The sequence below is a fragment of the Rhamphochromis sp. 'chilingali' genome (assembly GCF_963969265.1).
Source record: "Rhamphochromis sp. 'chilingali' genome assembly, chromosome: 20".
Classification (NCBI taxonomy): domain Eukaryota; kingdom Metazoa; phylum Chordata; class Actinopteri; order Cichliformes; family Cichlidae; genus Rhamphochromis; species Rhamphochromis sp. 'chilingali'.
Genome location: NC_137947.1, coordinates 31,259,004 through 31,270,928, shown reverse-complemented (window position 1 = coordinate 31,270,928; position 11,925 = coordinate 31,259,004). Strand labels below are relative to the sequence as shown.

The 11,925-nt window shown below is 41.1% G+C and overlaps 1 long non-coding RNA gene across 3 annotated transcripts; it reads right to left on the bottom strand.

Annotated features, from left to right (window-relative positions):
* Positions 1–5,875: 5,875 nt before the first annotated feature.
* LOC308388291 lies at positions 5,876–11,568 on the bottom strand. Of its 3 annotated transcripts, XR_013970075.1 has the most exons (4): positions 7,732–8,779; positions 6,288–7,621; positions 6,091–6,202; positions 5,876–6,010 (listed from the first exon to the last, which is right to left on the bottom strand). It is a non-coding gene; the product is annotated as an uncharacterized lncRNA (long non-coding RNA). The 3 variants fall into 3 exon arrangements; XR_013970074.1 differs by having other exon boundaries at positions 6,091–7,621; XR_013970073.1 differs by lacking the exons at positions 5,876–6,010; positions 6,091–6,202 and adding an exon at positions 11,051–11,568 and having other exon boundaries at positions 6,207–7,621; positions 7,732–7,961.
* Positions 11,569–11,925: the final 357 nt, after the last annotated feature.

Below are 11,925 nucleotides of genomic sequence, written 5' to 3'. Positions count from 1 at the left end.
TTTTTTTTTCACCTGTTGAGAGAAAGAAATAATGTGCAAGCTAAAATAAGAAATGAGGAAATGCAAAAAGGCTGAGAGAGTAGAAAATGTTGTTTTACTCAAATCAAATCTGCATTTTAGCATTTATGTCACTGAACTGATACGAGATAGTGTGCCATCTTAGGACAACCTTACGGTGGCCCTGAGAGGCCAAACGGACTGCAACTAAAGAAAACACCAGCAATAAGAAAAACGCTGCAAAAGCACACAAAACACAACGGAAAAAGGAAAAAACTGATTTCCAAAAGCACAAGGGAAGTGTTTCTGGGGAGACAATAATCCAAAAAATGCTGAGAACTGAGAGACACTTAAAAGCGGAGGATCTGTCGATTTTGTGAGGAAAGAAAAGATGAACAGTAAGTGTGTTAGCCTAACTATTAGCACAAAAATCCGTCATCAGTATTTTATGAATCATGATAAGACACACCCACCATGTTTTGAGTTCCTGCAACTGGTGCGTCGGGTTATTGTCTCCCCAGAAACACTTCCCTTGTGTTTTTTCCTATTTCCGTTGTGTTTTGTGTGCTTTTGCAGCGTTTTCCATTAATGTTCGCCAGTGTTGGTCAAGTTACTTGAAAAAAGTAATAAGTAACTAATTACCGATTACTTGCCCAAAAAAGTAATCCCGTTACTTTACTGATTACTTATTTTCAAAAGTAATTAATTACTTAGTTACTTAGTTACTTTTTAAAAACACGATTTACAACCTGAATAGGTGATAGAGCGATAGATCTTTCAGCCCAATTCTACTTTTTCTACATAATCCATCATACAAAATGTAATCAAATGGAAAAGTCTCTTTTTAAAACTTGTTTTATTAGTTTTAATCTTTTAACTTTATGCATCAAGCAAACATTTAATTATATGCAACATTCTCTGACTGGAAGAAATTAGTTTAATATTTAAACCTATTTTCTGCACATTCCAGCACATAAAATAAAATATTTTTTGTGTTTACACTCAGTCTTTCAAATAGATGCAAGTAAAACACAGCAGAAAATAAATAAAGTCAAAACCTCAGCGGTCCTTTTGCTCTATTTTCACCTGTAAAGCAGGAGCAGGGTAGGCGGAGGTTTACCCTGGTGCAGGTGTGCCGCGGTCAGTGGAAGAATCCATTACGTCGTAGCTACTCGGTGCTTGTTTGGAAGTTTAGGGGTTTTTTTCGCTGTAAAAAGAAGTTTTCTTCCCACGCACAGCGGACACTAATGTTTTTGTCACTTTTTATGGAATCAAACTCAAAGTAAGGTCAGTGCTTCCACGCTTTAAACGCTGCACGCTCATACTCTCTCTGCAATCGATATATGATCCATTGTTGATCTGCACACAGCTGTTGTCACGAACGGCGCACTCGCTTACGTCACTGTCATGAGACATTCTCGCAAAAAAATCACGGTTTAAGTAACGCAGTAACGCAGCGTTCCTACGGGAAAGTAACGGGAATCTAATTACAGTTTTTGCAATAGTAATCCCTTACTTTACTCGTTACCTGAAAAAAGTAATCAGATTACAGTAACTGCCCATCTCTGATGTTCGCTAACCTTCACTTCCTGTTACGGAAAACGTTTAGCCGGTAGTTTCAAGAATCCGGTTTTACCCCCCGGAAGGTCATAAAAACGGGATTTACTTAAAGGGGTTAACTATTCATAAATCAACAGGCTGAGTGGTTGAAGAGATGATTATGAAGCTACATATCAGACTTTAGTATTTTTAATTTCAGCCTCAGCGGGCTGATGATCGAAAAATGCTCTGACATGCAGTTTTATCCAGGTAACTGAAAGTATCAAAATGAATCTGTGCAACAGTATCTGCTCTAAAAACATCTTTTGGGAGTATTTCCCAATTGTTATTAATATTATTATTGTTTTACTATTTAGTGAGTCCAATTTTTCCATATTTCAAATATTATTTTATATACTTTAAAGAAATACAGAATATACATATTCTATATAAATATTTAGATAAAAACATTACTGGAAACATTTCTGTCGTAATACTACCAAGGCAAACACAATAAATCCACAGCACCAGATATAAAAGTCCAAAGAACTGCTTTGATAATCGAAGCTGAGATATGGAAACGCAACAAAGACGAGAGAAACACGAGGTTTAAACAACATTATGTGTCATTTTACACGTTTGTTTCTTTAACTGAAGCCCAAAAAGTTGTATTTCACTATGTTGAGATATCTCAGAGATTAAATATGTTCCCAAAATTTGCAGTGGGACAAGTGAGGAAGTAATGACCAGCAGGTGAACCAATCAGGGAGGAGCAGACCATCACAAACACTGACATGAACGCTCAACAAGATGTGAGAGACAAGGAGGCACCAAGTCCAGTAAATAAAAACAACAACTTCTCAGTAGAAACCACAAAGTGAAACAATAATGGAGACATGAACCAAAACACAGGATCGCACGACAGCCAATCAGAAAACCACAGAGTCAAACAGAAGCAGGATCTCAACGATATGACACGAAATCAGAGTCAGCGTTAGAATAATAACGAAATCTTTCAAAGCTTCAAACACTAGAATAAAAAACCCAAACAGGAAGTTAAGCACCAAGACCTCTCACCATCAGCGACCATCACCCACCTGTGCTTCCAACAAAGCCTTTAAATCAAAACTAATTTTTCTTGCGACCACTTTGGCAGCGTGGCTGTCAATCATGTCGATCATGTGATGGTAGCAGCAGGCATGCGCCAGTCCCAGGAGAGTCTGCAGTCGTGGCTTGGATGGCGTTGCTAGCTCCTCATCGCTGACACGATCCAAACACAGATGCTTGGTTCCATCACAGGAAGTGAACAAGAAGTTGAGGTTAGTGCTTCCTGCACTAAAAACACCTTCTGTCCAACGTTAACGTGAAGCAGTCTACCTGTACCTGGGATGTTGATGACCACAGGACGAGGTTAAAGGTCATTCACAGGATCAAATCCACTGATTTAGAAACAGATTTTTAAAATATTACCTGATATTGTCCAGATGTGACTTTGTGTGAAACACGCGTGCTCCAAAGACAGTAAAACTACAAAACTGACAAAAAAAACTACAGATTTAAACATTTAGAGTGACATCATGCATGTTTCCCATAATGCAGTGCAGTCTGCAGTTATTACTGCACAAGAGAGTTCAAAGTTAATGTGCACGATACACAGCACCTACATGCAAATAGAAGATATGTAGTGTGTGTGTGTGCGTGTGTGTGTGTGTGTGTGTGTGTGTGTGTGTGTGTGTGTGTGTGTGTGTTGGTGTTGTTGAGACAGAGCCCCCCCCCCCCAGACAGTCTGGCGTTCAGCCAGGACTGATCGGGGTCCCGAGACGTCCCAGAGAGTGACCCGAAGACTCGGCTGTCGGTCCGCATGAGCATCAAACACACACACACACACACACACACACACACACACACACACACACACACACACACACACACAGAGCAGTCAGTAGAGTTGAGGGGGGGGGGGGGGGGTGCTATCTGAAGGTAAAGGAGGGGTAAACTCCTCTCTCTCTCTCTCTTGGCTCCCTCTCTTGGACCAATCACAGATCTACAGGCTGATGGAGCTTAAATCCCAGAACAATAAACTTCTGATCAAATAATCCTTAAAAATAAGTAAAAAGTTGAGACGTGACTGCAGATACATGAAGAGGAAGGACTCGTGCTGTAAGGGCCGAGGCAACGATTCAAAGTACTCAGTGCGGACAGAATGTAATAATAATGTTTCCAGATGTCACACAGACTCAAACTGTCCAAATCAAGACGGAATAACTCCAAAACAAAAATCATAAAATCATTTATTTGCTACCTGACACATGCAGACAGCGTCACAGCAGTCCTACAAAAGCCTCTGCAGCCGGACCAAAACACCTTTGTACTCTTATTTTGAAGGACGACTTCACTTTTGAATATGGTCAGTAAACAAAAAGTGCATGTACACAAAATCCTGTCACATCTGAGGAAACTCATTAATTTGCCCATAAATAAAGTTCAACGTCTGTCATCATCGTTTTTCTTTTTATATTAGTGTTTATGTTTATTTTGTTTTGACTTTTGAGTTTGTTTGGCTGAGTTTCCACTGCACGTTTGCTTGTTTACTTTGATTTCATCGTCTGGGCCCTGTTTCAGGAAGCCGGTTTAGAAAACTCAGAGTGAAAAACGATACTCAGGGTCGAGTAACCCCAAACTGTCCAACTCGGAATATTCGGTTTCAGAAAGGCTGATAACAATTAGTTCAATCAACGCGGAGTTGCCCTAACCCCAAGTTAAGCACGCGCACGAGGATACATAAAGCCCTGATTAGTGGAGCACAGATTAAGCGAGTCACCATGGAGACGGAGGGAAAGAAGGCGCGGTCAATGTATTTCACAGCGCTTGAGGCCGAAATTCTGATGGCAGCATATGCCGATAACATGCAAATCTTGCAGGAAAAAAGTAACACAGCCACAGCTGCGAAAGAAAGGGAGCATGCATGGCAAAACATAGCCGACAGAGTCAATGCGTGAGTGTTAATTTAAACATTGATCTAGGGATTTCCACCCATTTAACACGTTATTTTATCATATGTTATTTTATTTGTTATTTTATACATTTTATTTTGTGATGTGATGTGAGCGCAGGTGCAACCCAACAGGCCCCAAACGTTCCTGGCAGCAAGTAAAAATGAAATATAAAAATATAGTCCAAACAGGTAAGGTGTAATTGTATTATGAGCCATAGTGCTTGGTCTGTTTGTCCCATGTAAATCAATTGCAGTTAGAGGCTACATTAATTTTCTTTCTGTAAGCACTTATTGAAATTATCTGAGCACATTACAAGTACATATTTGCTTACTCTGTATGCTCAAATGTGACCCGTTATAGCCAACAGAAAAAAAGCGGAGGCCCGAAAAACAGGTGGGGGTCCTCCACCACCACCACTCACAGAGGCTGAGCAGTTGGCCCTCAGCCAAAACAGTGGGCGCCCTGTGGCCGAAGGCATCTCTGCGGGGACATCCTCTGAGTCAATAACCCCGCAAGACACAAGTGCCTACATAAGGGGTAAATTCAAAATAATACATGATGTGCATACATCCTTTCTTCACAGTCACCTTTGCAGTGCTACTCATTCATTTGATAAACTCTTTACCATAATGAATTATTTTGTAGTGAAGTTATTTTCCGACTGATTTTGCCTTCCCTCAGTCTTGGTTGTCTTTGAGAGCATAATGACAATGAAGTGTAAGGTGATTGGTATGTTTGTTAATTGCCATTTGGTCCCTTGTAAGTTATAAGTGACCTGTATAAACCTCATATTCTATCAGTTGATGGTGATGGTGTACTGCATCTGGTGCAGCCTCCTGTTGAGCCAGACCAACATGCAGTTGTGAGTAATACTCCACAGATTATATGAGTTTACAGTAGAACAGCAATGTTGTTTATTTCTTTACTACAGGAAAATAATGAAGAAACATTGACAGCTGTTACAGAGGAGGAAGCAACAGAGACACTTTATGAGGTTTACATCTTTTAATACTTTGTGTACAGGAAACACAGGCGACCAATAAAGCCAGTTGAACAAAAAATCTGTTTATTCTTCTTTCAACATGTTGAGGTGATGGGTCAAAAGAAATGATTGTGACATATGGTGTCTCTGACTGCGCTTCCATCTTGTATGTCCGTGGGAGGGTCAGGATGTTCATGGTTTGGATCACTGCTGTTTGGTTCAGAAGGACAGTGTTCTCCTCTAATTGTGGCAATGTTGTGAAGAATCACACATGCCACAATAATGTCACATGCCCTTTCTGGGGTGACCCTGAGTCTTTGCAGGCACTGGAACCGGGCCTTAAGCATTCCGATAGTCATTTCAATTCTGGCTCTTGTCCTGCAATTAGCCAGATTATATCGCTGCTGTGGGCCCGGTTCAGGGTCAGGGTAAGGGGTAAGCAAATAGGGTAAACATGGATACCCCCTATCACCAAGCAAGTAGCCAGTGAACTCTCCTAAGACAGAAGGATACACTTCAGTTCAAATGTCCCTGAAGCAATTGGTCTTTATATATTTTAAAGTATTCTCAACTCACCATGTCCAAATTTTGTGCTCAGTGTACATTCACGGAATATTTGTGAGTCATGGACAGAGCCTGGCCACTTGGCTTCCACATTTGTGATAATGTTGGCAGCATCACATATGATCTTCACAGTGCAGAGAACACAAATTAGCATCCATTACTATAATGGAATAATTTGTTAGTTTGAAATGCTACAGGGAACTATGTACCTGTACATTAATGCTGTGGAAAGACTTCCTGTTCACATAGTCTCCTTCATTTACTGAAGGAGCAATGATTGGAATGTGAGTGCCATCTATACAGCCAATCACGCCTGGGAACCCTGAAAATAAATGTGCAATTTAAGTAGTAGTCCAAGTATCACCACATCATGAATTAAGTTTTGGTCATCCTGATACCTGCAATTTTGTGGCATCCCTCTTTGATAAATCTTGTGGGTCTGTGACCGGGGAACACCACAAACGAGTACAGGAGACGTTTCAGTGCAACTGTAACATTCCTGACTGCCCGACAGACGGTAGCCTTGGAAACGTGCTCAGCGTCACCAATATTATACAGAAAGCTCCCGTTTGCAAAAAACCGAAGTGCAATACAAATAATATGTAATGAACTGAGAGCATGTCCGCGATGTGTCACATGCGTAATATATGGCCTGAGGATGTTATTCAAATAAATTATAGATTGTGCTGAGAAACGGTAACGTTCGCACAGAAAATCATCAGGAAATGATCAAATGTCCAAACGCGCTCTAATCACTCTCTCCCGGCGGAGAGCTCTGCGGAGAATTTGGGCTTCACGATCTACTGGCTCTTCAAGGAAGGGGCACGCCATGTCCGACACTTCCTACAGTCAGGTTTCCGACAAAGGGGCGGAGACAGTCAGGGTTAGTTGTAGTAAACCTGCTAGGGGGCAGGTTAGCTTCACGGAGTGTGTCGTCATAGTGACTCACTGAGGCTTCATCTGAACTCGCTTTGTGAAACCGAAAACCCAGAGTTTTCGTTAACTCAGGGTATACTTACTCAGTTTTTCCACTAAACCGGCTTCCTGAAACAGGGCCCAGATCTACAGCACAGGTGTTAAATATAAAAACACTGATTTTTGTAAACAGTCGACTCTCACTGATCATCCAAAGCCTCGTTAGATGAACGAGTTCTAAAACTGAAGATATTTACTTCTTTATTTTTATTAATTATATTTATAAGGATATTTCTTTTCATAAAATGCTTGTTTCAAGTGTATTTTATTATTATTCTAATAATCTTGGTTATAATTATCGTATCAAGCTGTTGTCAGACGTACAGATCCAGTGTTTGACTTTTACGTATCTCCTGTGAACGTCACATGCTGAGCAGTGTTACCATGTTTCTGAAGTTGTGGCCTTTTTCTCCCGGGAACACGCAGCAGCTGAACCTTCGCACACAGTCAGGGTGAGATTTGTTTCTCTGGTCAAAGCGCTGCTTTGTTAGAAGTGACCTTCAGTTTTTAAAAGGTTCCTCCGCTCCCTCCTCTTCATCAGCACTCAGCACGTCCTGAAGGACAGCGCCTGAGAGGAGCAGGTGGAAGGAAGAAGGTTGGTCTGTGGAGTATTTACTTCAAAAAAATGATCACAGTTAATATTATTGCATCGGTCAGATTTAAATATTTGTTTATCACCTCCCGGGATCGTTTACAGATGATCAGCTCATCACAGAGCTGGAGGGGACATGAGCTTTGATGATGATGCTTTTCTGGATTTCTTTCCTTTATTCAAAGACTCTGACTCAAAGAGTCTGACTCCACTCTGCCCTGTGTGACCGCAGCATGGACGCCCTCCACCCTGATTCTCAGAGGCTCGCCGGAGTGCATATGTGCTCCACAGATATCAGCTGTTTCCTCACCTGAAACTAAAAGTATATTTAGAAAACAAACACGTCGTACGTGTTATTATCCTGCCTCCAATTTTCTGCAACATGCAGTCCGACCTTCAAACCAGAGATATTGAGGTCACATGTTCAGATTTCTGATCTCTGGGCCTTGTTTACCCCTTCTCTCTCTCCATCCCCTTATTCACACACACACACACACACACACACACACACACACACACACACACACACACACACACACACACACACACACACACACACACACACACACACACACACACACACCCACCCACCCCTCTGGCAGTTATCTGTTGTATGGAAACACAGCTAACCCTGCTGCCCTCCGATTGTTCCTGCTAAACCAACCAACCAACCCAGCTGTCCATCCATCCATTCATGCATTCATCCACAGTCAATACGTTACCTACTGTTAAACACACACACACACACACACGCTGACATTTGCAGCTGAAACACGGTGGAAACTCAAGCTGGTATCGACTTGAAATTTGGAGAGATTTGCTCAGTGCAGCAAACTGCATCCACACACTCAGCTGCTCCTGTTTCTACTGCCCCGGGCTCAAACGCTGACATTTTGTCTGCCGCCGCATCGCCGCTGAAAACGCCTGACTGTGATTGATTAATCTGCCAACACAGAGTTATGTATCTGCACTTCTGATGATTAATGCCAAACGATTTTAAAGACTAAAGGCCGATAACTCTTTAATGAAAGCGTCTCAGGCTCCAGAGGTTTGTGTTCACTGTTTTAAAACTCAGTAAATTACATTTGTCTGCAGGTGAGACAAAGCAGGATAAAACAGGACACTGTGTGATGCTAACAGGTTGATTTTAGTTAAGTGAAAGACTAATTATAGTTCTTCGTCAACTTTAAGAAAAACGTTTTTTTGGTGCCATTTCAATTCTTCATTTATATTTAAAATTAAGGAATAGTTTGTTTTTCAGTTTACATTTATTTAATCCTATTAAATAATATGATTTGAATTACTAATATTACTAATATTTAATTTTAATTATGATTTAAAGAAAGGACATATTTAAATAAAATATGTGTTTAGATAAATTATTATGAACAAAATAAGAATATAAATATAATCAAAGCCTTTTTCCCTCTCTATAAATGTTAAATATTTCAGGCATATTTAAGTCCAAAAAGGTTTAAACTAACTTCCAAATATAGATTCTAAAGAAAGAAACCTGCAGTTCCCCTGATGCCCAGCAGGGCGGCAGCAGTGAGTCAGTCCCCATAGACTCCCATGTTAAACCTTTACAGCAGAAATAAACACGTTTACAGGCTGATACACAAACTGATTGGTCTCTATAGATAATTTCCTTTCAAAACACCTACATGTGTTTTTATAACTTAAATTGTATCAAGGCTCAACATCTGTATTATTAAGGCGGGGCCTCTTAGCTACCATAGTATTACCTGATAATTTAGTGGTTCACCTGTCCAAAAGGGGTATGGCTCTTTAAAACTAGGATGGCGATGACCACAGTGGGGTCTCAGATCAAACCAGTGACATCACCACTGGGTGGTGTCTCGGTGGCTACGTCCATCATTAATATATTACAGCCTATGGATTACTATTGTCTAGTGACAACTGCAATTATTTTTAAGGAATATGGACGAGGTGGGGCTGATGGATGGGCCGATAGACTTTAACCAGAAACAGGATGTGGTGGAACGGGAGAATGCTCTACATTCAATTTGTTTAAGGCAAAGCTTAAAAACTGGTTATGGACAAATCAAGTGTGTGATCATGTATGAGTTGTATAGTTTTAATGTTTTATTTGGGAACAGAATGGTGTGTATGTGTAAGTTTGGTGATGGAGTTTTTATTATGAATGAATGATGAATTTTTATGAATTATTATGCCTATTTTTTATGCTTAAGGACAACAGATGGAAATTAGCCCTTGGCTATAATCTGGTATGTTTACATTCATGTATTATTTTTTTTTACATTTATGTTCATTAACATGCACTGTCCTAAATAAAATAAATAAATATTCACATGGTGATGATGTCATGTCGACATAGAGCTAAATCTCTGAGGAATGTTTGCAGCTGCTTGTTGAATCTGTGAAATGAAGAATTCAAACAAGTCTGAAGGTAAAATAACAAAGTGTACCTAATGAAGTGGCTGGTGAGTTATTTTTCATCAGTGGAATACCTCCCACTGTGCAGGACAGGGATAACCAGTGTGCAGTACCATTACTACCAGCAGTGCTACTGAAATACTGCTTGTAGTAATAAGTTCAAGAAAAGATGGAAGCAGCGGCGTCACAGTAACTGTAGGATCAAGTACTGGAATCAGCATTCAGAAAGCCAAACACACACACACACACACCCTATCCATTGTTAATGGGAGTGAAGCACTCAGTGTTTGACTGTGGGTGAGCGAGGAGGCGGCGGGACGTCAAACAGCATCAACGTCAAAACGAGCAGCATTCAAACTCAGCTCAACGTCGCCGCCCTGCTGCTGCAGCAGGAGCACTGCACCTCATCGGACCTCAGCCTGTGTTCTCTTTAACTGTCTGCAGTTTTACATGATTGCATCTGCTCTCTAAACACAGTCACAGCTCACATTTATCAGACTGTAAATGAGAGGAGACCAGTTTGTTCTCACGGTAACTCAGTTTATGAAGATTAGGGATGGGTATCGTTTAGGTTTTATCTGATACCGGTGCCAAATCGGTACTTTTGAAACGGTGCCGGTGCTTAAAGAATGGAGAACACAAAATTGGTCCAAAAACCTCTCATGTTCAGCTGGTTTTTGTAAAAAGATAACAATGTTAGCCTTTTCTGCAGCTATGGGGCATATATGGTATCACTCTTGGCTGGAAGCAGTGCTTAAACAATGGAAAAAACACAAACTTAAATCCTCTCATGTTTAACTGTTTTCCACTTTTTCTTTGGTCATTTTAGCCTTTTTAGCCAGGGTGAAGGGAGTATCTGCCATCACACAAGAAGACAGCTGCATGTAGCTATGATGGTGTTTGCTAGTTCACCTTACATGCATTAATGTAATAACGTGGTTAGTCTACTCAACGTAAATTACACACGAACAACATTAAGCTACTCACGCAGAGAAGAACGGCTGCTGCTGCATCATCATCCTCATCATTTCTGCTACACTGGCAGGGCTAGGGGCCAGGACTCTCCTCTTCGGGTTTTTGGGGGATGTTGCATAACAGGCAACCCACCCGCAGTAGATGTGCCCGGTGTGAGGTCTCGCAGCAAGCTATCAAATACGGCGCATTTCTCGGCTTTTAAAAAAAAATGCTATGCGTCTCCAGGTGTTTCATGAGATTTGAGGTGTTACCTCCTTTGACAGTATCACAGTATCAGCTTAAAGCACTTGTTGCTGCTGAGTTTGCATCTTTTGCTGTGAAGTACAGCCAGACTTTTGACCGCTTCGCCTTGGACATTTTTAATCTGTAGCTCTGCTCTAAAAGAACTTACGTACCTGGCCCCGCCTACTATCCTCGGAAACGTAAAACGATTGGCTAGAAGTGTATCACAGCTCAGGGAAAAAAAAGCACCGAAATAAAGCACCGAAATGTGCGCTGCTTTTCGGTCTGGTTACTACCGTTTATGTCAGAACCGGACACCGGTACCCATCCCTAATGAAGATATACTGACATGGTTGTTGGAGCTAAGAGATGAGCCTCAAATCTGTGAAAGTATCTGTGAGCTGAAGACGTCGCTCCAACCTACGCTTTGACTGGTCATTGTACACACTGTTTGTATTTTGAGGAAAGTTTCTGCAGGAATCGTGTGTTTGTGCATCTCCACACATTTTCTGCCATCATGGGTTCAGATCACAGCAGGAGCGTTTCAGAGGAACGTTTTATCCACAGAGTCTTTGGAATTGAAATCTTTGTCTTCAGTGGGAACGATTACATCACAGCTGGAACGTAATGGAGCTGGTCTCGGTGTATTCCTGGGAATTCTGCTG